The sequence below is a fragment of the Ixodes scapularis genome, unplaced genomic scaffold, assembly GCF_016920785.2.
Source record: "Ixodes scapularis isolate PalLabHiFi unplaced genomic scaffold, ASM1692078v2 PGA_scaffold13__105_contigs__length_92229423, whole genome shotgun sequence".
In the NCBI taxonomy this organism is placed as follows: domain Eukaryota; kingdom Metazoa; phylum Arthropoda; class Arachnida; order Ixodida; family Ixodidae; genus Ixodes; species Ixodes scapularis.
In genome coordinates this window covers 42162126-42189774 of record NW_024609839.1, presented here as the reverse complement: position 1 = coordinate 42189774, position 27649 = coordinate 42162126, and the positions used below count along the sequence as shown (strand labels likewise).

General features: G+C 48.1%; 1 protein-coding gene across 1 annotated transcript in view; it reads left to right on the top strand.

Moving 5' to 3' along the window:
- LOC8040375 (glutaredoxin domain-containing cysteine-rich protein CG31559) overlaps positions 1-27649 on the top strand; it is a 129587-nt gene that overhangs the window by 55905 nt on the left and 46033 nt on the right. The gene's annotated exons all lie outside the window — the stretch shown is intronic.

The window sequence follows — 27649 nt, the reverse complement described above, 5'->3', positions numbered from 1 at the left end:
TGGCAAAGGATGAAGACTGCGCCACGTGAATCAAACCGTCTCGAACCACTACACTCCCACCAGTCCCCGAGAGCGAACTGCACCGCGATACACTCGAAACACACGTCGATGGTCTACCTCGAACGCCACGCACCAACGAGAGGGGCGATCGATGTCCGGCCCCAACGGCCACGCAGTTCTCCGTGGCCAAAAGTCACCCCCGCCCCTTCTGGCGCTGAGCACTGTGGCTGAACCGAATAAAGGCTCCCCGATGACCGGTAATGTAAATACATTGCGGGGCAGGATGCATACCCAAGTTTCTGGTAGCGTATACGACAAGGTAGCGTGCGAAGAAGAGGCGACTATAGGTGTTTGTTTTCACCGGTCCGTCCGCTTAGCCAAGCGCGGCACGTCATCGTTATGGCACCGTAGGGGCTCGCTTCTATTGCATTTCCTGGAATTCTCGGGCGACTTCAATGTACTTCTTTTCTGCGGCTTTTGAGATAAAGGCGCTTCTTCCTGAGGCAAATAAGGAAGCGTTTCGGACGGGCTCGACCCGGAAAAAGGCGAGGCAACCATATCTGCTGCCGCGTAACGCATGCGGATATGCCGAAGCTCTGTAATTGGTGGACTCCGCACCAGCCCCCAGTGGAACACGTCCGACGCCCTCGAAAGCTTCCATACCTCGAATCAGAACTTCGTCGTCGCTGCGGAAAAAAAACACACACACACACACACACACACTCTTGTGCTTCTATTGTTTCCTTGGCTGATTCGAGTGCGCCCATTGTTCGGTAGGTTGATGATGGTCGGCGTCTCCAAGGTTAACCCCGTGTGTACACTCGCTCGTCGTGCATCTCGAATAAAACCGCAGCGTCTCGGTTGTGTTTCTTGGTGACCTCACAGCCATACGAGCAGCACGTTAACTACGAGTTTTTGCCAGGCCTTTAGATTAGGCGTTTGCTTTAATTGGCATGAATAATGGAATTACGAAACGTGTTTTTATTTTGGGGGGGGGGGGGGGGGGGGAGGGGGGGGGGCTTAGTGAGCTTTAGGCATCTGTTGTATCTTATTTGGAAAAGAGGCCACACGGGAAGAGTTTATATATATATATATATATATATATATATATATATATATATATATATATATATATATATATATATATATATATATATATTACATAGTCACGAAGTAATAAAACCTACACTCTAAAAAGCCCCTGCGTCTACTTTCCCGCACAACTTTCGGGGAGCCAATCACCGCAACTTACGGAGGCATCTCAGCGAATGACAATGTCGAAACATATGTTTAGACCAAAAAACGCAGTCTGAGTTGCGACACTAAGCAATGCAAAACGTCACGCTTGCAATGCTTAATGTCACAACTCAGACTGCGTTTTTTGGTCTAAACATATGTTTCGGCAACGTTATTCGCTGAGCTGCCTCCGTATGTTGGGGTGAGTGGCTTTCCGAGTGTTGTTGAGAGAAAGTAGAGGCACGTGCTTTTTTTAGAGTGATATACTTTAAGAGTTCGTAGGAAGTATGGTTGCAGCCGCTAGACATACGTGAAGCGTTGTGTGGGGTTGCGTAATGTCAAAGCCAGCTGACGTGCGAAGATCAGTGTGATACCTACACCTCTAAACTCGTCAAACACAAAAGTTGGGGCCGAAGTTGACTGAGCGCACCGATTGGTCTATCGCGACGATGAATTCGCGCTTTTTTCGCCGACGTCCAATCGGCACTCCACGAACTTTCTACTCCAACTTTGTGTGTAACGAGTTTAGGGCCACTAGTGACTATTCATCAAATTGTTCGACTCGAAAAAAAAAAAAAAAGAACTCGCTTTCTTCCGTTTGTAGTGGTTCCGCGGTTTAGAAGGTTTCAGTATAGTTAAACAGTATCCATTTTATTGGCGGGCGCTCAGAGATTATCAAAGCTAACTAGTCAGGTCATCGGCTACTCTTGCCTCTACCCTAGGAAAAGTGGCGCCATTCATTGTTGTGGAAATGCTTGAGACACGTGCCGCGCGCCGTTTCCGGGAAGAACATGGCGTCTGAAATTCTAGCTCAGTGCTGCGCTGTGCCGCCATGATCTTCCCAAGGGCTGCACGCTGCACGTGCCTCGTGCATCAACGCACCTTGCGCGACTTTTGAAACTTAAAGGGGCGATGCATCGATTTTTGTATTCTGCGCTAATACAGCTTAGAACGGATCCCTGACGTTAATGACCTGCGAAATACCCGTTCGTTTTTCACCACACGCAATCGAAGACGCAGAAAAAAATAAAGAAAAACGAGCAGAGTTCACCCCCTCAACTCGCAGCAAGAACTAGTGGCCACGTGATCAGGAGCCGATTATATGCCGCCAATGTTGATCATAGCCATGCGCTGGGGTTGGCAAGGCACAGGACACGCGCTGCGTTCCAGACATTGTTATGGTTCGGCTGTTGTCGTCATTGCAGCGATTGGACACAGGACACTTCCCCAATGCTTCTCGAGCTTTAGATTATCACGAGCCCAAATCGAGTGCCCACTCAATGCTCGGGTCCAACCTATGAGCCGCATTCAAATATCGTCACTGGGCGGTACTGCTACCGCCGAGCTACGTCATCAGGTTTTCCGAAGGAGAGATTGAATGAAAACGCTCGGTTTTGTCCTCGAAATTACAGCGCAACAGAGGAGTTTCTTGGTCCGTGGTGTTGCGTGCGAGTATCCTTGAGTCCCACTGGTGCCAGTAAGCTCGTGTAAAGTGAAAAACATTCCAATTGAATGTCGTTGCACCGCCGCTTTAAAGGGGCTTTAGGTCAAATAGGCAGCGGCTGCAAAAAGAGCCAGCCGCAGGCGACGTCATCACACGCAGTCGGGTGATGTCAACTCAGCGATCGGGAGCCCTTGGACGGATTAGCCGGACCCGAGGCCCAGTCGAACGTGGACACAGTCAGTGCTCGTGTACACGCGTGGCTTCGTCTCAAAGTTATGCCGTCGATAGTGCACAAAACCGGGATACCCCATCTCACAAGCATCCGCAGTGCGGACAAAGGCACGAACGTGTGACTTTGAAAAGTGCCTCCCCATGCACGAGTTCTCGTACAAACAAAAGTATTCTGCTGAGCTGACGCGCCTGTGCCTTGAGCTTTACTGCAGCTGGTAAAGGCCCCTACGCACATTTGCGTTTGAGAGCGTTTGTGTGCGTTTGACCGCGTTTCGTCGAAAAACGAGAGCGAGTCACCGGTTCATATGTGCTTCCTATGAAGCGTGGAATCCGATTCAAGGAATAGTTTGGCACGCGACGTAAGAAACAGGGATGTCCTGGTTTCTGGCAGCCGCAACGCAGTCGAACGCACTCGAGCGCTTTCAAACACAAATGTGCGTAGCGACCTTTACTGCGTCCTATCACGAGCGGTGTCCTCGTTTCCTGAAAAGGAGTCTTCAACAAACGACGTTTTATCTGCCCATCTTTAATTACACCAAACGAGAGTTTCCTATCGAAGACATGAACCTATAGCTCCCCGGAGGACCACTCCGAAAATGCCAGGATCTCGAGAAGGTCACTGAACTCCTACGCCTCGAGCACCATTACAATCTCGTCGCACCAACAAACCGCCGACCCAGCGCCAGGGGCTTCCCCGCACACCTGTAGATCCATAAGAAGTGCGGTCACGTGTTGCAACGCCGAGCGTTGATTGGTCCATTCAGCGGGTCCCTTCCTACCGAACTGTCGTCGTGGCGCCGAACGCGGCCTTGTCTGTCCCGCCCCAATTAACGCCTGAGAAGAAAGCCCCGCAGCGCGCCGCTAAACTGTCGAGATTACGATAGAAACGTCCCAGGTGAGACTCGAAGATTATGTCCCAACAGGTAGAAAAAACAAACTCTTTCTAAGCGCGCGCGAGCGAAGCGCGCGACCGGCTAATCTCAATCCCCATTCCACGAAGACACGCGGGTTACGGCGACGACGACGCGCCGGGATGATGCTCGGGCGGCCGAGACGCCCGCCGCATAACGACCGGGCAGGCCGGGCGGCCGTAATCAACTTTCCGCACGGACAACACCTCCTCCGGTTCCCTTGGCGTGCACGCAGCCCTTGTCGAAACGATCAAACAAAAGCGCATAAGGTAGGCCGTTATACAGGCGTCTACAACCCGAACCGCGCATGCATCAGAAAGTCAAGCAACAGACACCGACTGAGGAAGCGCGAGCAGAAGAGAACGCGTGTCCGATGGACCAACACCGACTAGGAGACAAGGCCCGCTCATGACATCATCAGTTGTGGCTTCCCGACCCTCCCTCAAGCGGCAAACATGCTGAAGTTTGACGCGTCCGTCTTGGCGCCCAAGCGTCGCACTTGCCACGAGACGCACTGGCGGCGACGCTGACGCATGCAAGATGGCGCTGTCGCTGTGTGTGTGTGTGTGGAGTAATGGAGTAATGACGTTTAGGGGGGGAGGGGGGGCGATATTAATTGGCTCTATAACTCCGTGAAGGAAACGCTGTGGGGGAGGGTGTGAATCTGGAGATCCTTCGACGCTCGGATGCATCTGGGACGTGGCCTCGATGCCGGGAGCCGCGGAGGAAATGGTCCTCTCGTGCTCATCTGCCGTCACAGTTTGCGTTTGGCCGCCGCGTTCCGATTTCGCGCCGATATACGCTGCGTTCGAATTACGGGACGGGACGACCCGTGTGAGAGCGCTGGTTCCAGGATCCTGAAACGGCCGCATACTTCTTACTTTTTTCTTTCTTTTTTTTTTTTCTTCTTTTTTTTGGAGGGGGGGGGGGGGGATTATGTGACCGTGTTCCAAGTTGGCTGGAAAATGCAGGCGCTAACAAGTTTATTGGCCGCCTCCGGCTAAAGCATTGGGTGAGAGAAAGAAGAAAACATAAAAAAGGGCACGGAGATCCTTTTACAGACGTTATTGGGGTGCGTCGTCGTCCGGAGTATAGAGTTATTATGTCATCCGAGGGGCCCCCAGGGCGTGTCTCTCGACGTCTTGGTAATTCCAGAGGCGTGAACGCTGCATTAGGCGAGACACCTCAGATACTGAATTGCACTGCGCATCTGAGCCCTATATATTAGCCCAGAATTATCCAGAAAAAGCCACAAGCAGCCGATGTGAACTGGACGTAGATTAGACGATATATGTACCATCCCCATTCAGGAGCCAGTCTAGAATGTTAGTAATGTCAGGCCAACAGTAGCGATGAAGGCTCCATCAGCCGAAACCCGTAGATTTATTTTACAGCTGATGAGCGCGTGGTCGCACCAGTTCGAAAAGTGAAAAGTGGGCCAGTTTCGAAGGTAGCCATTTACGAATACTACTACCCCTTTCCCTAAGTCGTTTTGGATTAAAAAAAATACTTACTATTCCGTAATTGCGTTAGGCCAAGACCACGCTAATCCAGAAAGGCACACGATGAAACGCAACCTGCATACGCTCGAAGTTTGATGTCATCCTCCATATGTGGGGTTTTCATTTCGCCTCCACCGGAACTTCCTGACACGGTCGTGAAGGCCACACGTTTCCGCTTCATCATTCCCCAAACACAGGACGATCCTTCAGTATCCGTATCGCAACACCGTGGTCACCTCACGTAACGCAAAATCCGGCACAATCCCCCACCTTGTGCAGCAAACACGGCGCTTTCCAGATTCAATCTCGGCCAACCGCTCCTCCACGCCCAGCAGCGACAGCAGCGATCCCTCTAACGCCGTGCAGTCGGGGAAAAAAAAAACGAGTAAAACGGACGCATTAAAGGCGCGCCCGACCTTGCTCGGGTAACTTGGGGCGACGTTCCTGCAGCCGGCCTAGATGACAAGTCAGGTGCCTCCGCGCCGACCTTAAAGAAGGCGCTTTTGGGCAGAGAAAGATGAAATCAAATCGGTGACTAGCCTTTTTAAGCGACCCAGATTATTGACCGCTCGTTGCTTCGAAGATTTGAGCTGCAGGGTTGCCGGCTCACAGCGTCTGTACTCTTCCGCTCGCTTGTCTGGATCTGATCTGGCGTCAATCACGGCTCCGATTAAACGGACAACCTGAACTTGGTTGGTTGGTCGCGGACCTCGCGCGTGGCCTGATCTAATTTACCATTTTGCGATAATATTTGTTCCTCGTTCGTCCGAGCGGGTGGCTTGTGTCTAGTTTCATTCGATTCGCTAGCCTCCGGGAAATGAGCGCTGCTCCAATTTGTACATCGTTAACGCCTGGATGTTGAGGTGTAATCGAAATGGAAACAGACGTTGTGTCAGCTAGGAGAAGGAAATTATGTCACCGTTGTTGTTTTCTAGCTGGGCCGCATTTGCTTTACCTGATTATTCTGGATCGTTTAGACTGCAAATCAATTTGGACACTTTTATCGACTCAGAAGTATCGCAGCGCCGGGCAATGTACGACGAATATCATTTAACGGATATAGTAGTAGTAGTAGATTGGGGTTTTATATGGCGCAAAAGTATTTAACGGATACCATCTATGTCCAATTAACGTGCTGTAAATTGGACCGTTTGTCGGCGTTCGAAACCGACAAGTAACTCAGTTTTCACCTGTGAAAAGAGTGACCCGGTTCCGTTTCCGTTCCACACCAGGGGCAAAGCTCAAGAGGCCTATAGTGAGCGCCCGTGCTGAGGCTAAATCAACGTCAATACGCGTAATCAGTTACAATTAAAAACGAGCGTGTTGGTTAATAGATACAAAACTTGAAAGTATAAAACAGAGAGGACGAGGACGGGAACAGGTTCCCGTCCTCGTCCTCTCTGTTTTATACTTTCAAGTTTTGTACGCGTAATCCTTAATATAATTTCAAAATATGACTGTCATCGAACTTAGCTGCAAGCCAAGTACCAAATGAAAGTTGTATGATCCCAGTCACTAAAAATGCAGTTGTATTTCAAAAGTTGCTTTTTTTTTAATCGCCAAAACTACACTAACTTAAATACGTTCGCTTAGTGACCCTCACCCTGCACAAGTAACGGGTCCCGTCACGCGCATGACACCAATCACGTCACGCTACGGCGTATGGCGCCTCCTGCACGCTACGGCGTTCGGCGCCGTCGACTGCATGCAGTCCGGTCGTCCACGGCGCGCCGCGCTGCGCACCGTCCACAACCGAGCGTATGCAAACAGCCCCGGCGTCTCGATTGTTCTGCCGGCGTTTCCTCCTGTCCGCGACGCGTGGCTGTCTCTGCTGAACGTTCGACTCTAGGTGAATGAGGGTTAGTCCACGCGTAACACGGGATCTATCCACACATCAACTTTTGTTTCTGACGTCACGCTCCGGAGGTGGTCGCAGAGTGGCGCATGCGCAGAGGCTTCGAAAGCCTGATTCCAGCCCATGCGCAAGCTTGGGTGGGTAAACGCGCTTTTTTAACGAAATTTGTTTATAACGAAATATGTTTATAACGAAATTCGTTTATAACGGTATTCGTTTATAACGAACGAAATTGGGGGCTTCAAAAGTCGGGCTCGTAGGAACCCGTTGTTTGTATAAATGTTGCTATCCGTCGCAAAGGAAATAATTCGCGCAATAACCCGGGATGTTCAAAGCTCATTAAGTGGTAGTAATGGCACGACCGCACGCCGATACGACGATCATCCATAGCGAAACAAACAAGGAAGGGCGGTGATCGAACGCTGGATTAATCCCCAAGATATGCAGCGCGATGTTTCGCTTCGCGTGCTCTGAGCTACGGTGCGCTAACAGACTCGGTCAGCGATCCCACTCAAGTTAGGTTTAATTAAGGGCGATTCACACACAGTTGCGTTGAGTTCGACCGAGTGCGAGGGTTGCTATGGCAAGAGCTGTGTCGGCTCCAACAAAATCGGTTTTTACCCCGTTTTGTTAGAGCCGATGCGGCTGTTGCCATAGCAACCCTCGCACTCGGCGGACTCTCGACGCAAGTGTGTGAATCGCCCTTTAAACCTTTAGTAGACCGTACGCTAGGGATTTGCGTTGCATGCGGGAGCTCGTGCCGTCACTTCTAAGTATGGATTGAGTACGCGCTCACTAGGCACGCAATCCGCAGCGTACGATCTGCTAAAACTCGACTATTTGAACGAACAGCAACGTTGACGCTTCCCGAACGCGACTAGGTTACTGACCATCCCTGGTTTCTGTCCGGTTATGTCGAGCCAGTGAAACTAGCGAGGACGTGTCCTGACAGTGCCCGCGTTGCTGAAAGCAACTCTGTGGTGCACATAACGGCAATAACCTCGAGTGCACGCATCAGTGTGAAGCGACAAACGAAGTGATGCAACCGGATTAAAACAAAACGAGGCTCAGTCATGACTGCGTTAGGCCTGGCTGCCTGAAAGGTCGCACATCCAACTAAATGTTGTTTTCTAACGTTTATATCTCTGCACTTCTGCTCTTTTTTTTCCCCCGCCGCTGTTTGATACTTTTTTTTCATTTTTTCGTGCAGATTTTATAGACTAAAAACAAAATGCGTCGTCAAGCCAAAATTATTGTTTGAAGATTTAGGAAGCGGGAAGTTAGCGTGGCCTGAAATGGGCGTCCGGTGCCTCCGCAATAGATGACCAATTTGGCCAACACTTATGGTCATCTGAAACGTTTAAACTTCAAACTAGACCTGGGTCGGCTTGCCAGAAGCAGCGTCTCAGCTAAAACGCGGTTTGAGTCCTGCTCAGCGCGTCCGCTGACTTCGGCAGTGCTTTCATTTCACCCAGTCTCAGCTGAGACGCTACAAGCCGGCCGTGATCACAAGACGACGCGCTGGTTATGGTGCACTTACTCCACTTGCTCCGAGCTGTCTTGTTCTTATACACTGAGGCACCAAGCCATTTTAATCCTTTAATTTTCGTTCAGCTAAATAGAAGGCCCTTCATTTTCCACAATAGCAATAGTTTTGCTTGTACACAATATGGACGTATTTCGGCATGATGCCAGTACGAAACGTGTTACATCTTAGTTACACTATGGTTCCAGCAGTATGCAATACACATATAGGAGTTCTCACGCTCTTCGATCTCGAAGAGCTTTCCTCGAATGGAGGATCCTTTGCTGGTCACGGCATTGATGCATGCGATAAATCAGTGGAGCGCAGAAGCTGACAGACATGGTAGGTAAGAATTCAGATAATAGCCAGTATCTGGCACATGGACCAGTGAATGGCTAAGATCAAACGGTGCTATTGAACTAGAAGGATACTTTGAAGCCGGGACGGCCGATGAAATTTAGGAGCTCGCACCCGCAGTGCCGTATGATGTCAATATTACCCATTACAGTATAATTACACTGCGATCTCTATATGATACATTACAGTTTTACTACAGTATGCAGCTAGCAAAGTGCATATTATTACAGTATATAGGATGTCAATATGATGCCTCACAGCGTAATCACATTGTGATCTCAGTATAATACGTTGCAGTTTGATTATAGTATGGTACCAGCGTAATGCATCGCAGTGTGATTACAATATGACGACAACCCCCCCCCCCCCCCATGATACATTACAGTATATACTTACAGTTTAATCATAGGATGATTCTTTACAGTTCAATTACGAGTGCGCCGCCAGTGTGGCGACCTCGTAAACACATCGCAGTTGTCAATACGACACATGGCAGTATAGTTTTAGTGTAATCCCAGCATGATACATTAAAGCCCGATTATAGAATGCTACCAAGCATTACACTATGGTGGTAGCACTATGCCAGATGACGCATTGCAGTATAGTTAAAAAGTGATCATAGTATGATGCGTTAAAGTTCGATCGCAGATGCTGATCTCTGGTACATTGTACTGCGATTACAGGGTGATGGTGATATGACACATAGGAGTATAGTAGTTACAGTGTAATCCCAGCATGATACACTAAAGTTCGATTATAGATTACTATACTAATCATTACAGTATGGTGGTAGCACCATGCGAGATGACGCCTCGGAGTATAAATAAAAGTGTGATCCCAGCATGATACATTAAAGTTCGATTATCGATTGCTACTAATCATTGCAGTATGGTGGTAGCACTATGCCAGACGACGCCTTGCAGTATAAATAAGAAAGTAATCCCAGCATGATATACTAAAGTTCGATTATAGATTGCTACTAATCATTGCAGCATGGTGGTAGCACTATGCCAGATGACGCATTAGAGTATAGTTAAAAGCGTGATCCCAGTATGATATAATAAAGCTCGACTAAAGTATGCTTCATTGTATTCAAAAACGTGGTAGCACGGAGACGAGGACAGAGGAGAAGACTGAACAGCACGGAGCGCTGACTTCCACAGTTTAATCATCGTGAACTGGGACATATATTGTGAATGTAAATTGGAAGTATTTACTGTATATACTCCAATTCACGATTATTGAACGGTTGAAGTCAGCGCTTCGTGTTGTCTAGACTCCTCATTATTCCTCGCCTCAAGCGCTACCATGTTCTTGAGTACGCAGTACAAACAAACTCGCCCAACAACCTGCACCGATCTGCGTCATTGCGGTGCATTAAAGCATGATAACACTATAAGACACCAACTGTAGTAGTAAGAAATCGTTATCCTAGCACGACGCATTACGTTTCGGTGAAAGCAGGCGACCAGTGCGGTGCATTACGGTATAGGATTACAGTGTGACGTGACTTCTCTGCTAACAGTCAGGCAACCGCCGTGGCGAGGTACGCAGCGACCACCGGCCGCGCCGTACACACATAGATATGCACGGCGGCGCCTCGTCTTCATTGTCCCGTTGTTTCCTCGTGCTGGGGACGCGTCGGTCGCCCGTGTGTCCGCGGCTCCCGAGGCGTGGGGACCCGCCCGTCGTCACGCCGTATTGGCGCTCCTCAGTGAAGTCGGCCAGGCATCGCGGTCACGCGGCCGCCTCGCTCGGGCCCTCGAGCGGCCCGCTATTTTTAAATGCCTTCGAATCGCGTCCAGCTTCGGATCCTCAGCGCGCCGAGACACTTCGGAAACCTGGGCCGTCTCTTGCCTCGTATTTTCTCCAGGTGGCGCTGCTTTTTTTGTTTTCCCCAAGCCTCACGCCGTCTGGCACGGTTCGTTTTGGTGCGATTTGGAATGGAAGCTTCTCCCATATGGGCATTCTTCTCTCTCTCTCTCTCTGTTTCTCTGTTTGTAGTTTACACTCCTCGTTAGCGATGTCTCCTCTCTTTATACACCTGCCTATCCGTTCCCTTTTTTTATGTATATTTTTACCTCCCCCTCTCTCAATTGAGTCCGACAGCGCGACAAAACGTGATCCTGATGACAACGCGTCTTGGACCTTATATGACGGAATAATTAATCCTCATTCTCTAGTCGTTGATCAGTGTCGTTGATTCTCCGGTAAAATATTAAATGTTGTTTTAGCTCAAAGCGTTGGAGAGCAGCCGAAAATATACCACGAAATATATGGGTGGTTCGCGGTTCTAGAATGGTTCTATAGACAGCAAGTAAAAAGCCTTCATGAAAACGATCCATCGGCACGTGCTTGCCATTTTGGCAAGGGAAGGAAGCCACCAAAAACTAAAACTGCAGTTGCCAGAAGCCATTTGGTTTCTGGCAAGGGATCGTTGCACGCGGTACATCACACACGCAACAAGACAGTTTCGTGACCGTGTGTTGTCCCCAGTCTCCAAGTTTTGTTTACTGCAAGGGGGAAAAAAAAGACGTTTTCGTCTCGCAACCGAATCATTTTGTCACTCATATCTTATCGCGGCTCGTCACGCTGAAATAGGAGTGACAGATGATGGCGCACTTTGTGACACGCATTCTCCTATGCAACGCCTGATATGGAAAGAGCACGTAGCGCGTTACGCTTGAGGAGAAGAATGTTGCGCACCAGCCTGCGCCTCGACCCACCACCAGCCATCCGATGTCGTCGGAAAAATCACGTTAAGCAAGGGCTCGTCGCGGATAACACGGCTCACGGCTGTCCGCACGAAAGTCGCACAGTAAAAGAAACATGACGAGAAAAACTTGATACATTGAACACGCCAAGTTTCGCTTTTTACGGAGTGTTAAAGGGACACACACACACACACAAAAAAAAAAGAAGAGCCTCCGACACTCGCTCGAGTGTGCGCATGTTGCCGAGGCTAGGTAAAGAGGCAGGGAAGCTAGTGACGTGGAACAGGGCCGGTTTTCTTTCGTTGTTCGGGCGCTGTTCTTTACGGAGGGGGATTCGGACGTTGTCCGGATAGTTTGCACGGTCCACCGGTCCCGAGCCGAGAGGAAGTCTTGGTGAGCGCGCGCCTGACGATCACGCTCTTGTACGCCGCTCAACTTTCTTTGTGGAAGCAGTTCTTCCGTCACCGTGTTTGCCTTAACTGCGCTGCCGCCCTCCCGTAGGACGGCACGAGTACGAACGAACAAATGACGCTTGGGAGTACCCTCCTCGAATGGGAGTCCATTTGAAGGGTAAGGACACGGGCGAGTTTTGGTCTTTCTCGAGCTCGTTTCGACGTTGGAGTCGTTGCTTGTACAGAAGCGTGTGTGGGAAGCGGTTAAAACGGTCGGAGCCGTCGTACAAGTGTGCTCGAACTTGCAGCGATTGGAGATGGTTATCGTGCGTTTCGGGACCTGCGTTCGTGACTTCGCGTTTAGACTGCAAGGCGCTGCGAATGTTAGATCTGCGCGGGAAAGTTAGCGAGAGAAACGGCCGCGAAAGTCATTAGTAGACAGAGTGGTGTGCGGGATAATCTGGGAACTGTCGGGAGAGAGAAAGTCTCTCAAAACCAGCCGAAACTCCGTGAGGGTTTGCGTTCGAAAGCTTTACCGACCGAGATTAAGCGATGTCTGAAGAACACTCTACCAACCGTCGGCCTTTTTTAGTTTTTTAGTGAAACATTTTTGTGCTGTGAAAATTGCATAAATTTTGAAATAATCGGTTAGCTGGTCTAACCCGCTCCCTTCCCTCCTTTTCCCCCATTTATAGTGCAGAAGGTTCGCAGCACTGCAATGTCCGGTTTTATTAATCGCTGCTGTCTATGTTTGCTTTACTTTAGATAACGATAATAATCCCCGGAGAAGTAGAACAAGGGGTCAAAGGACAAGCACAAATCTCCAAACACAGCTAGGTGACTGGTGCGAGACTGAAAAAATCCGTCTGGTCCTGGTATCGAACCAGGGGCCTCTCCCTATCCACTGGTTCGATACCAGGACCAGGCGGACTTTTTCGGTCGCGCACAAGTCACCTAGCTGTATTTGGAGATTTATGTTTTGTCCTTTGTTCCTCTTGTACCCTTTTTCCGGGGATTATTATCGCTATTATAATTGCATTATCATCAATACTTCAGATGTAGATATTTGTATCGTGACGTGCCTTGTTCCAATATTAATTACAATAAATGGTCACGTAGCATAGTAAGATAATATCGCACAAATGTTCTTTAAATATCTTCGTACTGGAAAGGCCTTTATTTTTAGTCGATTGTAATTACAAAGACGTTCGACAAAATTAGCGCAGACAAATAGACATTAGTGACGTATCTTGAGTCTCTATACATCATTACGTTAGACTGGCACCGTCTCGCCTCCTTTCTAATCGTTCTTTTTTTTTTTCAGTTGGACGATGTCGAGATTGTAATTTCTATAGTAATTTATCCTAAGCTTCCATAGCCATCCGAGTTCACCTGTTTTATGCTGCTGCGTTCGCGCCCCCTTTGGAAGCTTTGACCGTGACGAATGTCTGGAGTCTCCATCTCCGAAAGTAATCCAAGGTCGCCCTCAAGCCCGCCGAGAGTGCACGTAAGCTCCCAGCAGGCACGACCGGGTCCATCGGTCAGAATTAGGCCGCCCAGTGCGCGACGACCCGGTACCATCCCTCCCCGAGCAGGCAGGGCTGCTTTCGTTTTAACGATTTCCCTGGAATCGAGCACCGCTCGCCGCTTGACCCCAATTGCGCTGAAAAACTGCATACGGTGCAGTCAAGCATTGCGTGTCTCTCTGCTACAAATTGGCCACTGAAAGGCTCAAGGAGCAGCACGGAACGCCACGTTTGCTCTCTTCGAAGATTAAGCGAAAAGTCTTCGACCTATGTGGATATTTTTTATGCGTTTCGAGGTGCGTGTGCGTGACCTCGGACATCGGTTGATCCTCGTAAATTGTTCGTAAGTGCACGGCATTGGAGTACGGTGTAATGTTAATAAATGCTCGAAAAACTCGATAAATTAAGGTTGCACGCGAATTCCAGGAGAGCTGGTTTCTGAACAGAAGGCAGGTGATTCGTAGAGAGTTTATTGGAGATTCAAATAGCGCGACTCTCGCGATCACTTAGGGCAGTTTGTTGGCCACTGTGTATGTGCAGCTAAACCGTAAAATGTTACTTTCACCAGTGATAAAAATACGTCCCTAGACGATTTCAAAACGTGCCAGTTAGTAACTCCATCACTTCCGCAACGCCTAGTTTATTTCCCCCTCGCATACACTTGAAATTCATCTAAATCCCGAGTCAAACTGCTCACAGGCTTCCTGCGTTGCCCAGGGGGAGCTGCGAAAAAGGTCTCGTTAGGACGTGTTTTTGGTAGTGCAAACTTGAGCGTCTTAAACTACCACAAATGTAGAAGTGTGCCTGCTCTGGTGCAGAACTCGAAATCATGAGGTAAATACAAAGAAATAACACCAATTCCAACGCTGTCAAAGCCTGGCAGATAGCCATGAGAAGCGGCCACCGAAATGGAAAAGGTGGAGTGGCAGACAACGAATGAGAGGAGAGCCACGCGACTGGCGCCCCGCTGCGGCGAGAGGCCGAAACGCAGCGTCTCGCCGCTGCCGTGAGACGCTGCGGCGAGACGCGACGACCCGAAAGTGTGTTTCGGTTCTTCGCCGCTGCAAAAGCTGTGTGCTGACGTCCAGGTTCCCCGTGAAATGGATCTTTGATGCTCTGTGCTACCAGATCCTCGCGCTCCAAATCTGCGACCGAGCACTCTATGGCTTCGTCGTCGAACTGCCAGGCTTTGTGAGACTGGAGGAGGCTATGCCTAGGTCAAAGGCTAGACGCTAATAGCGTGAGCCAAGAAATGCTGTTCCAAGCGTTAAAAAAAAAAAGGAAAATAAAAAGCGTCGGGACGTTGCATGTTTTGACGTCAGCACGCGGAGATAGAAAATGCGTACCCTATAGCGGTGGTGGCATTAATCTGACGCTTTTTATTGCCTTGCGGCGTTGAATCTAGCCGATTTCTGAAGTCGACAGGCGTTGTTTCCATTCTTAAGCACTACACAGAAAGAAAAAGCTCAGCGAAGGTGCCATGACTAGTACGAGGACCAATCAGGCGAGTTTGTACTACCCAAAATGAGGGCGCCACAATTTGTTCAAAGCTCCAGCGCATGAGGCCTCTACATCATACAAAAGGCAGTCTGCACAAAGATTCGAACGCGAGTCACCACGAGATCTGTGCTTCGAATGCAGCATGACAATGAGCTCAAGGAGAAATTTAGCACGCGGCATTCAAAGAGTTCAAGGAGAAATCTAACACGCGGCATTCGAACCACGGGTATTGCGATGACTCGTGTGGGCAATACTGTATTTGACCCTGGCTTTAGTGATTCAACGTTCGACACCTCAGTAAAATTTCACCGGTGCTTGCTTGGTTCGAACTCGGTACGATATGTGTTTGGCTTTAAAGAGGACGTGCAGCGGTATTCGCTTGGAATGTTTCCACTTTACACGAGCTTACTGGCACTAGTGGGACCCAAGTACACTCGCACGCAACGCCACTGACCTAGAAACTGCTTCGTTGCGGTGTCATTTGAAAGAAAAAAAAAACACGCTTGTTTTTCTTCCAATCTCTCCTTCGCAAAACTTGATAACGGGCTCTGGGATCGCACTATCGCCCAGTGACGATATGTGAATGCCGCTCATAGATTGGATCCGAGCATTGCGTGAGCACTCGATTTGGGCACGTGATAATCAATAGCTCGAGGAGCATTCGGGTAGTGGCCCGTGTCCAAACGCTGCGATGACGACAATAGCCGAACAATAAGAATGTCTGGAACTTAGCGCGTGTCCTGTCCTTTGCCAACCCCAGCGCGTGGCTATGATCAACATTGACGGCATAAAATCGGCTCCAGATCACGTGGCCGCTTGTTCTGGCTGCGAGTTGAGGGGGTGAACGCTGCTCGTTTTAGAGCGCAGCTCTTAGGGGCCCGTTTCCGGCTTGAGCGGCGTCGCCGTCGGCGTCGGCGTAACCGCGCGGTGCATCATGGGAAATGTCCCATAATGGACCGCGCGAGCCCCCCACCAAGGTCACGTGACCTCGTGGGGGGTCACGTGACCCCCCGAAGTCACGTGACTCCCCTGAGGTCACGTGGCCCCCTCCTCGAGGTCACGTGACCCCCGCCGATGTCGCGTGACCCCCCGATGACGTCATCGTCACTGATGACGTCACCGGCATCCACATCGTTATCGTCATCATCACTGATGACGTCACCGGCATCCATATCGTCATCGTCATCATCACTGATGACGTCACCGGCATCCACATCGTCATCGTCATCACTGATGACGTCACCGGCATCCGCATCGTCATCGTCATCATCACTGATGACGTCACCGGCATCCACATCGTCATCGTCATCATCACTGATGACGTCACCGGCATCCACATCGTCATCGTCATCATCACTAATGACGTCACCGGCATCCGCATCGTCATCGTCATCATCACTGATGACGTCACCGGCATCCACATCGTCATCGTCATCATCACTGATGACGTCACCGGCATCCACATCGTCATCGTCATCATCACTGATGACGTCACCGGCATCCACATCGTCATCGTCATCATCACTGATGACGTCACCGACATCCGCATTGTCATCGTCATCATCACTGATGACGTCATCAGTGACGTCACTGATGTCGTCACCGGCATCCGCATCGTCATCGTCATCATCGCTGATGACGTCATCAGCGACGTCACTGATGACGTCACCGACATTCGCATCGTCATCGTCATCATCACTGGTGAAGTCATCAGTGACGTCACTAATGACGTCATCGGTACCCGCATCGTCATCGTCACTGATGACGTCATCAGTGACGTCAGTGATGACATCATCGGCATTGGGGGTCACGTGACCCCCAAGGTAACGTGACCCCCCCCTGGTTAGTTTAACCCCCCCCCCCAGTGCCCTTCCCTCCTCCTCCTCAAGAGCTGCGCTCTAATTCGGCGTTACAGGGAGTTGTAAGCGGCTTTCATTTTTTTTTCTTTAATTTTTTTCCTGCAACTTCTATTGCGAGTAGTGAAAAACTAAACGCACGTTTTATAGACCTTTCCAAAAACGAACGTGGTGCCGGTGCCATATTGAGTGTTCGTGCCTATGGCGCGTGCTTTCCTCGCTTTCCGAAGCGACGAACACGCACGTGCTAGGCCGTGAAGATCGCACGCTTGACTGTGATTTTATAAACATTGGAAATGTCTATAGTCCACTAACGTCAGGGATTCGTTCTAAGCGGTATTTGCGCGAAGGAAGTTCAAAAATTGTTTCATCGCCGCTGTAATCAAACGACTGAAGAAAAAAAAATATATATAAGACAAGTTTTGGACTTCGCCCTGTATTTTTCAGGCTCGGCGGACATCAGATGAAGAGATACTCGTCACGGTAAGTTTACTACATAAATAAAATTTGATAATTAACCTTTTTAATTATTATTCGTTTTAAGGGTTATGTTTCAATCGCAGTATTGACGTCAATTACTATCAGTGGCCAGTCCAAATTTAGTTTGCGAAAGGGTAATCTGTTTTTTATATATTAATTGATCAACCTTCTCGTCTTTTCGCTTGATTTAAATAGCGTAGCACGCCCTGCCCACAATGAGGCTTGGAGAAGTGAAAAGCTTCGTTGTTTCAGTCATGCCGTCACTTGCTCGGCAGCGCGTTCTTGACTGGTGTGCCGACGACACAAGTGAAGACGTAACTGAAACGTTTACGTCACTGTTCCAAGCGTCATTATGTGCAAGGCTTGCAGCGCACTTTTTTTTGGCGCCATTCTTAAACCGAGCGAAAAAACGGGCAATTACTCTAATCGCCCTCAATACTGCTATTCCAACATGACCCGTAAAACCGATAATTAAAAAGTGAATTAACAGACTTAATTGATCAGTCAACTCAGCGTGACGATTATCCCCTCATCTAATGTCCGCCGAGCCTTATATAATACACTGTGAAGACACCCCTCGGCAAACCCTCACCGTCTATATTAAAAAAAATACAAAAAAACTTTTAGCCTTTCCATTTTGGTGAAGAAGGAAGACCAGCGAAACTGTACTATGGTGGGAATGAAATAATGGCCGGCCGCAAGTCTGCAAGCCAGAGCGGAAAGGCTGGAAAGGTTGCCGCCATCTATGAGAGACGGCGGCAAACAGACAACCGGCAAACACAACACTCTGGACAGCTACCCCCCCCCTATGAGCGACGGCGGCAACCAGAGTTGTGTCGACATTTGTTTGGTACCGGACACAATCCTGGGGAACCTAGCCTTTAGCAGCTCCGCTGTTAAAAAGAATGTGTTCGAATTGCAATCCTACACCCTGTATAATATGTCTATTCTACAACTTCCGCAAGCCAAACAACATCACTGGCATAAATAAAACTTTGGGTCTAATGTAAAGGCGCACTGTTCGTATGCGTGAAGCCTGTACAAGCTTATCACTTGACTAATATACACCCAGAGTATCTAAAATACGCAACTGTCGAACATCTACGGTCAGGGAGACCACCGGCAGAGGGCCTCACTGCGTGGCTGAATCCGGAGCAGCGTTCATCCAGAGACATCTAGAGGCCGCTCCTGGAAGCGCCTGCTCATAATTAGGGTTCTGTGTTTTCAAACTTTATTTTTATTCAAATTCGGGGGTTATTTATCGTTTCTTATTTTTTCTTTAAGTCGGCGTTTTTCGGTATCTATTTTTAATGCCGAGGAGAAATCGCTGTTTATAGGGCTTGTGAATTGTAAAGCGACTCTATAATTACTGAAGAAAATATTATAGGTTATAAATTATACTATTTTCTCCACTAATGCTGGTAAAGATGACAGACTGGAACGGGGCAAAGAATGTGGTTTCGATGGAAAGGAACAACCCCAAGGACAGTTCAGTGCGGTTGCGTGGCCTTGGAACAGAACAGCTGCTCCGATGGGCCGAGGAGGTCGCCAATAAATTCACATTAAACGTTTCGACGATTCCAAAGACGCTGGCCATCGTCCCATCTTTGTTGTTCTTTCGTTTTTTTGTTTGTCTTTTTTTGGCGTGTTTTTCAAATATATTTAATTCGATATATTTTTTGTTTAGGTCAAATCGACTACCTCATTGATCAAAATAAGTTGGCAAGGCGTAGAAATGATATCGAAAGAAATTCTGGTGAATGAAATTAATCTAGAGGTAGCTTCCTGATGGCTACCTCTACCGATTAAATAGTCACGATACAAGCTTGGCTCAAAGTAAATCTTGACCAGCTATATATTTGCGGCATTCGGGACGAGCACTGTTCGTCCCGTTTCTTCGCACCTCAGGTGGCTTACGTATTTTTTACATGGAAGAGACAGCGGATAAGGCACATTTATTCGATACACTTATCCACCCAGCAATGAAAAACATTAGATATTTTAGCAGTTAAAGCCCAAGTAAGGATTGTTGGTGCCCGTGAGTTCCGAATATTCATTGTTCTCTCTCAGGTGTTCATGATATTCATTGCGGACAGAGTAAACCCGTAGACATCATTTCGCCTTTTGTTCTTGGCCGTTTTCCAAAATTTACTCGATCTTTCTCCAGGGTAAGGGTTTTGTACCCTTGGCGTTCTAAAACCTACCCTCGTCCAGCGTTTTTCAATCTGTGCTGTCACGTGATACGATCAGCCGGAGTAACTCGGATCCATTTGGGTAAGATTTGGAACACAGTCCTTGGCTCCAATGTGAGTTCCATCAAACTGGGCAATACAGGTCCTTTCCTATTTTTTTCCCCTTTCTGAAAAACTAGATAAACTTGATCGTTGTGACTACATTATTCCTTGTCATGTGGCGACAATTAACAGCAGTGCACATTCACCAACTGTAACCACCGTTTCACAGTGTTGTACACACTTGTGACCACTCTTCACGTCGGCATCGAGCAACCATTTGTGACCACTGTCCACGCCTTTGTGCTCCCAGCACTTGTGACCACTGTTCACGTTCGTATCGACCAACCACAGGTGAACACTATTCGCATTAGCGTCAAGCCATGACCACTGGTCACACCCGGGTCGACTTCATCCAGTCACTGGTGACCAAGGTTCAGACCCATCCTTTAAATGGGAAGAATTTGAAAGGCCACACGTAGCACCTTGTAGTCTTCCGTCTTGCTTGATACTCCCTCTGCTAGAGTCTCTCGTTTATCTTTCTTTTGGCTTGGCAAACACGCTGTCAGCATTACTCACCGACATGACAAAAACAATGTTTTTTGGGCAAACCGAGCAAACTGAGGAGAGTATACCGCTTGGTCGCTATATTTCCTGCGCTGTTTTATCGCAGTTAGTGACGCTCAGTGGAAAACAAGTGTTTGTCGAACATTATGGGACCGTGCTACGTCACAGCTTCGAGACAGTCCACAACAGGATTCACTGGACCCTAGGCAGGGGCCGATGTCCCTGCCTGAGGTTATAATACCCTACTTCGTCTCAAATTTACATCGATGAACCGTAGGGGCCACAACTGCGAGCTCCTAGCTTCTGATCGTGCCTCTGCAGCACGAACGCTCGTACAGTGGGAGCACCAGTAAAAACTACCTGTTTATGCTCGTAGCTTTAGGCGATTACTGACTCGCTTACACAAAATCTGTAATCCAAACACGGGGCGCGGAGGGAAAATAAGAAAGAGGGGGGGGGGGGGGGGGGGCGGCAAATTACTCGGAATAAGGGAACACATAACCTTAGGTCTGCTCCCTCACGACTTTTAGTTCCGCCACGTATCCTTTGCCGCCGCCGCCCCTTCCACCACCCCCCCCCCCCCCCCCCCAAGAAAAAAGAAAGACAGAAAAACGCAGCAAGAGAAAAAGAAACAAAAATGGGGGAGGATTTGTGAGCCTCGGCGAGAACAATCTTTCGTCGTTTCCAAGCAGCAGCCCCAAGTTTAAGGAAGTTAGAAGAGTTTGTTGTAGATATAAACAATAATATGAGAAAGAAAAGAAAGCTTTTCCGTGGTAACGGTCCACTGCTTCGCGACGCGGGTCGCTCTCGGGGTAATGTTGGCGAATCGGCAGCCCTTTCTGGACGGCTGTCCTCGCTCGTCGGGGAAAACGCGGAACAGAAGTGCAGTTTGTTCGCAATTAGTGCTTTAGTGCGCATGACGGTGGACTCCCGATGCGCGCGACCCTCGCGCCCACGCGAGGGAGGACGGCTCGGTTTTAGAACGGCTAACGACGACGGGCTAAGGCGAAAGTAATGGTCGTGTGTATACAGATACTCGAACATGCACGCTGTAGGTCCAGGTCCGTTTGTCGAAGGACAAAGGTTACAGAAGTGCTATCGTTATTTTAGACGGGGAATGGGGAGGAAGGTTCGAATATTATCGTTTTCGTCCTCGTCGTCGAGACATTAGTAATTCTTGTTTCGTGTCTGCTTTCATTGCGTTGGTGTTGGATATTCCAGGATAACACACACACACACACACACACACACACACACAGACACACACACACACACACACACACACACACACACACACACACACACACACACACACACACACACACACGCGCGCGCGCACACGCTCACACTGGTGGTAAGGAAGACAACGGGAAAGGGAGGTGACAGTTCCAAGGCTCTGTAAGTAAAGGAATGGGTGCTAACGCGATTATAACTTTTTTTCTTTGTTCTTTTACCTACATTTTTAAAATTAGATGAACCATTGAGATTGGATTAACCATTATTGCGACGGGCTTGATTAACTATTGAAATTGCATGCCGAGAAAAAAAATTGCATTTCCTTCATCCGTTTTATAACACCACCTTTTTCGCCGACGGCACAGCTTCCTGACTTTATTACAAATAAACTGATAAAAAAAAAATGTTATTCGTTTTTGTTTTTTTTTAATTCTCGTTCAAGTTATCCTTCTCTATTTCTCATACAAAAACAACAAATAAGCTATCTAACCAAAACTTTCTGATGGCCACCTACAGAATCGGACCTTTTCAAGACTGACCCTTATATTCTGTCTGAATGGGGTTCTATTCGGGGGAACCGATATACATGTTGTGCATCTTTCCCTGTACATATACGCTGTAGGGGAGAAAAAAAGCCCCAAATAAATTGAGTTCTCAGGCCAGAAGACTGGTACCAGTTTTTACATTCCATGACATTCCACTGAAGTGCGAGCCAGGGCGTTTCTGCATCGTGTCTGTGCCTACCTGCCTGCCTGCGTGCTTGCGTGTGCTTCGAGGCCCAGCTCTTTGTATATACGAGCGTTTGGCTGAGGCGGTCGTCCGGACGCGGTTCGGATGCGCTCGGCGGACGGCGCCGGCGAAGCGCGCACACGGCCGTCGACGAACAGCTCTACCGAGAACAAAGGGACGCGTGGAAAAGTCACACCCCGTGCCTGAGAACGGCGGCCGACTCCGATGGCGGCGGTGCACGCAGGGAACGCCGGGCCTCTACGATGGAGGGCACGTCTTCTCGTTCAGTTGGCCTTCTGATTAGGGACCGTCGCGCGGACTTCTTTCCAACTTGAGGTTCGACTAAATAGTCTGCCAATACTTGGCAAAGTTCGACATAGTTCGACTTTTGAACAATTTCGCCCAATTTTTTTACAAATATTTAAAACCCTGAAACAAACAACAACGAAGAATCGTTCGATGGTTTCCTTAAATTAAAAAAAAAAAAAGATTTTAAAAATTTACAAAAACAAACGAACACATACTTGTGCTGTTGTTCGCTTTCCTCGGTGTCGGGCTTTTTTTTTTTTTTTTAAATTATGCTCAAACATAAAATATTTTTTTGATAAGAGAGTACTTTGCTACCCTTCTCTGCCATCTCGTTCTCAATTTTTGCGCACGCATATGATAACTCGAACTGCAGTCGAACTTTCCGTTACAGTTCGAGAAAGTCCAACCTGCTTGAACTCTAGCTTGGCGGGGTCGCTACACATCCTTACTTGTGATGTATAGATGTTCCCACTAAGATGGCTGGATGGACGAGGCGGCTGAACTCTTTTAATCGGGCTGCGGTTTGCGCCACCTAGAGACAGTTTGTGAAGCTTCAACGTATAACATGCACTACGCTCCTTGAAGAATGACGGGGGATACCCCCGCTTCCCAATGATAGTAAACCCCAATACGATTCTTTTTTTTTTTAAGTTTGCGATTTTGGAAAAGGGGGGGGGGGGGGGGGGGTTCTGGCCGACTCAGTCTCAAAAACAATGCAATTCATCTTGTAGAAAAAAGAAAAAAAGAAACGTAATGCCCTTTGTTTCTTGGATTCCCCACATCATCTATGAAAATAATAAAAAAAAGTTATTATTAAGTTATTATTTTGGTGATAAACAGCAATCAGGTGGTCACTTAGCGCCTGAAATGCTTCGCGTGTAAAGCCGATCCCTATTATAAATTCCCTACGTTTTCCCATCCGGGTATTTTAAAGCATGACCACATCGTACTCTTCAGTAGAATGAATATTCGTGAAGTGAAAGACAATATAGCATCAGAGTTTCCAAAGTAGCGCGTAAACAATGAGTGCTTCAAAATTAAATTAAACTCTCTGAATGATTGTGACGGCCCCGTTAGTGCCACTGGAGACGCCGCCGAATGTAGTACGCATCTGGCCGTACGCGTAAATCATTGAAAGAGCATTGGTCTCGTTCATTTGGCAAAACACAGGACCATTGTCTTCAATCTGCACTTTCGGCCATCTTATGTGATGTCGTTGGTATCTTCCTGATCTTTGGTGTGTATTTGCGAAAAATATGTTTGCAAACTTAGCCTCCAGAGTCCTATAATTACCATAAAAAGGAAAAGTCGAAAATTTTATTCTGATAAAAATCAGTACGCTCCACAGCCGACACACGAGGTTACGACGTCACAGTTACTGCTCATTTTTAAACCATGCAGCGCCTCTCTGTCACCCGTTTGACACCTGCGCTAACTGTCATCCGACAATGAGCACAAGATCGGATGTTTTCGTCGCCTTGGCGTGTATATATCTTTAAGGTGTCGTAGCCCGCAAAGTCAAAATGCATATACAGAAACGAAACCTGCTCACCAGGCAGGCGGTTTCAGTTCCTGATGTTTTCAGCGCCGTCTGCGAAGCCCAACTTGAGTGGCAGCTGCCACGTGTTTCCTAAACTCAACTTGAATGGCAGCCAATTGCAAACTGTATCGCACTAATAGTGACACAAAAAGATCCTGACAATAACTTGATGCAAAAAAAAAAAACAGTGCGGAAGTTAAGTAACCAATTAAACGGTATACACGTGTTTAAGACGATTTTCGTTCGTGTGAAAAAAAGCAGTTTGCACGATATAATTACCGAAGGAAACCCTTTGGTTTGCTGCGACGAGTTGAGTAATAAGCTCCTATTTATTCTTCTGCATTCTAAGTTATCTATTCGGAACATAAAACAAACACCTTCCGCTTGTCCGCCTTGCAAAATCAGTCGAGAGAAGGATCACTGTCATACCTTCGGTGCCAGGAATCCTTGGCGGCGTAACTGTACTTCCATATTGTTGCAGCAGTAAGATAAAAGGTTGACTCGACTCAACCCCCCTCCCCTCTTTCCTTATTTCTGCCATCTCGTGAAAGTCGTGCCAACCACCTCAAGTCGGCCTTGCCGACAGAAGTCAGTAAATTCGACTTGACACCGATAGGGGTCGCTTCCGGCATTAGCACCGATTGCGGCACTGCCACACGTAGTATGGACGCTCGAGATGGTCCAAGACCTCGCTATCAAAAAACGCAACAAAAACAAAAATGGACTGCCCCTATTTTCTGGGTTCCGGCAAGTCATTGAGAGGATAGGCGGTTATTTCCACAGGGTCTCGGCAACCGAGTTTCGATACAGACTCGTCCCGTTCCGATGCCGTATTTTGTTTGTTCGCCGTCTCTTAGCAAAATTAAATCAGCTCCGTAGTGGTTGGACCAGTTTCTCGGGACGGTCGGGTGATTCATACGCAATGCGATCTGTTCGTGCCGTATCTCTTTATGGCGGCTCGGCTTCCTCCCGAAGCTCACGAGAGTCTTCAAGACGCTTTGTCCTTGACATTTTATTTCTTCGTTTTAATTTTGTTTTGTTCTCGCGGAAACTGAGGTGTCTGGGAATCAGCGCGTTCTATGGCAACCTGACACCCAAAGAAAAGATGTTAGCCGTTTAAAATTAGATCTGCGGAATTGTATGAGCACCCCTGCGCATTTTTAAGCTGGCAGACGACGTGTCGTATAAGACACCTAGCAGTTCTTCGGGGGCCTGAAGAAGGTGCCGCTTGAGGCTCTCTAGAATGATTCTTTGTCGTTATTTCTGCCATTTCCAGCTCCTTCGTTCTTTAAAGGAACTAATGAAGTTTGCAATGAAGAAAATGCCGTCCTATATTTTGTATTTTCTTCCTCCTTCGGCACTTACAACAATTCTGTACAAGACCGCGTCTTTTTAATCCCAAGCTGTAGACACCATGTCGCAGAGGATTGAGTGAATCGTCTGCGGTCGGTTATGTATAAAGAGACAGGGTGACTGCACTAGTTCGCATGGGTTCTTCTTGAAACGGCGCGAATGTTACACGGACGGGGAAAACAAGTGGATCGTACAACCGCTGACTGACAACTTAGGGTTTATTCTGAATAAACCGCGAAAAAACATCCAAACATACGACTCTCTAATCACGATGGAATGGCGCCTGCGCATCACAGAAATGGGTGTTATCGGTTTATACCATTCCATGGGAGATCTTGCCCGATCCAAACATTCTACCTCACTGTCCATCAAAGCCAAGGAAGCCTGACTCAAGCGCACTTTGTGCGTTTTAATATGTTTTGTTTATTTATTTTATTCTGTGAGCCTCTACAATTGGATATTATTTCTGAGAATCGCGGTGTGGCTTTGCTGAAAGCTGCGCATGCGTGATGACGACATTTCGCCAACCTCCGAGCAGACTATCACGGACCAATCGTCTGCAAGGTCTTCAAAGTGTCTTGCTGTTAAAGGCAACCGAATAAGTCACTTTGTGACTTATTCGGTTGCATGATCAATGTGAGAGATTTGAGCGGGGCATCAGACACCAGAGTTAAGTTTCGGTCGTACTGTTAATACAAAGGACAGTCGCGCGGACATTGTCTCATGCGTGTTTCTTCCTTGTATGACGCTCACATTTATCATGCAAAAACTCTACAGACATGTACGAAGCTTGTATATGTATGAAGCAAACATGCTTGGAATTTTTTTGAGGCGTGTTCACGGATAAATCTATCCTCGCGCCTGCAGCAAACACCGCGTCTTTGGTGTGAGTTTATGAGCCCCGTGAGTGCGGCTTTAAGTTACACCGCTTCAAAAGACAGTCTGCATATAGATTCAAATGCGAGTCACCACGAGATCCGTGCTTCGAATGCAGCATGACAGTTAGGTCAGGGAGAAGCTTGGCCCGCTGCATTCAAACCACGTATGTCTCGGTCACTGATGTCTGCCGTCTGTCTTTTGTATATTATGTGTGAGCAGTGTGACCCCGAATTTAGGTAAATTGTGAGAACACTCGTGTGAACGAAAAAAATGTCTCGTACACTTTGGCGTTGTGCTGTGAAAGAGCTGCGAGCAGCTTTCGGGACGGGACGGACGTAACGGGACGGAACATATCAAAGAAATCCCTATTCAACTCTTCATTTTAAATTTCCTGGCCATAAATACAAATACAGATGGCAGAGCCACGAACAAAGAGCCAATACATGTTGACTTGACGGGGTCCCTCATATTTTAGTATCGAGTGTGAAGGGGTAATGTGTCTCTTGTTCAATCTGCACATAAGCGGTTTGTGCAAGTGCGACATTTTAGGGTCATTGGGTTGTTCATACCTCATATGTTTTTGGCCCTGCTCTGTTACACGCACATATATTTCATGAGCCGCCAGGCTTCCTTGCGTATCAACAGACTGTACGAAAACGAATCCTGCAGCCTGTTTTGTTAGCTGCTGACAAAATTCTTGCGCGTGGTAGAGGGTACGAGGTCGTCATGTGACGTGGTTACATGCTCACGTCGCTTTCTGTTCGCTTGATTTGAAAAGCGAGACATAGCCTTCTAAGATTAGCAGACGACGTCAATTCCGTGTCACGCTTTTGTGTTGGTCATTTCCAACATAGCGACGCTTACAACGAATTCTATACCTTAAAATGTTGGCACGCCGAACGTGACTCAAGTTTTATACCACACATTCGCGCAAAATCTCAATTGTATCCGTACGGAGATTCCCATTAACGATTCCACTAAATAGCAAGGTCTTAGAAAGCGCGTGCCCTTGTCGGCGCGCCCAATGAAAATCGCCTCGGAAAGAGGGTATGACCCTAATCTAAGGGCCGGTCTCGCAGTTAATTGCTCGCGTAGTCCCACTGAGCGCAAAGCTGGCCGGATAATTAGCTCCCAGAGCAGCATCTTCCCGGCTCTGGTGCGCCAGCAACGGCGAAGCAGCATCGGCGAGACATTGCACGAAACGGGGGAGGTCTGTGTGCTCCGTTAACGAGGCACTGATGATTATGAACGTCATGCACGTGCTCTTCTTTATAAT